Here is a 914-nt window from a genome sequence, read left to right as displayed (position 1 = left end):
AAAAGGTAAAAATGTGGTCAACTTAAAACAGCTTATAAGCTAAAAAAAAAAAAGCACCCCTACCCCAGCTTTTAACTTTTGGCTTCAAATAAGTTTTTTTTAACTTAAAATAAGTTATTTTGATTATTGCCAAACAGCTAAATAACTCAAAAACCAGCTTTTAAGTCAGTTTGACCAGCTTTTAAGCTGAGCCAAACAGGCTCTTAATAAGTTTTGGAGCTTCCGCATTATTTTTGTTATTTATAGTTGAACTATTGGTATATGTTTGGGTTTAGACTGGTTGGTTCGCCCACCTAGGGGGTAAGTGTGGGTGTCACTCATGACTCATTTTGGGTCGTGACAAACTCGGTATCAGAGCGTTAGGTTTGGTGTTCTCATCACACAAGGACAAACCTAGTAGAGTCTTGGGAAACGGTATGGGGACGCCTTTACTTTTCTTCGAGAGGCTATAGGACTTTAGGAAAACTTCATTCCTTCTCTCTTTCGTGCAATTACTTGGATCCAATTGGTATCTAGGTGATACAAATTGGTATCTGACCTTCTCACTCTATTTCGCAAATCGTTAGAACTAGAGCAACAACTGTGCCAACACCAGCACCGGCAAGACAGGGTGCGTCTGAGCCAACCATTGGGGCTATAACTCGAGGAGGATTAGTGGCAAGAGTCTGTGGTAAAGGTCACGGGAGGACGCCCACTAGAGGCAGTAGACAAACACCTGGTCCAGCTAGGGATAGAGCAATGACTCCTCCACCGACTGATGAGGTAGTGAGAGAGGGTGAAGAAGGGGAACATGAGCAGATTCAGGATAAGGAAGTACCACCCCAGCCTACCCAGAGATGATTAATCAGGTTCTTATTTATCTTAGTGGGTTATCTGATCAGGTCCAAACACCTCCTGTGTTTTCTGCACCAGCA

The sequence above is a fragment of the Solanum pennellii genome, chromosome 11 (genome assembly GCF_001406875.1).
Source record: "Solanum pennellii chromosome 11, SPENNV200".
Taxonomy (NCBI): Eukaryota; Viridiplantae; Streptophyta; class Magnoliopsida; order Solanales; family Solanaceae; genus Solanum; species Solanum pennellii.
Note: the sequence above shows the minus strand (reverse complement) of the source record.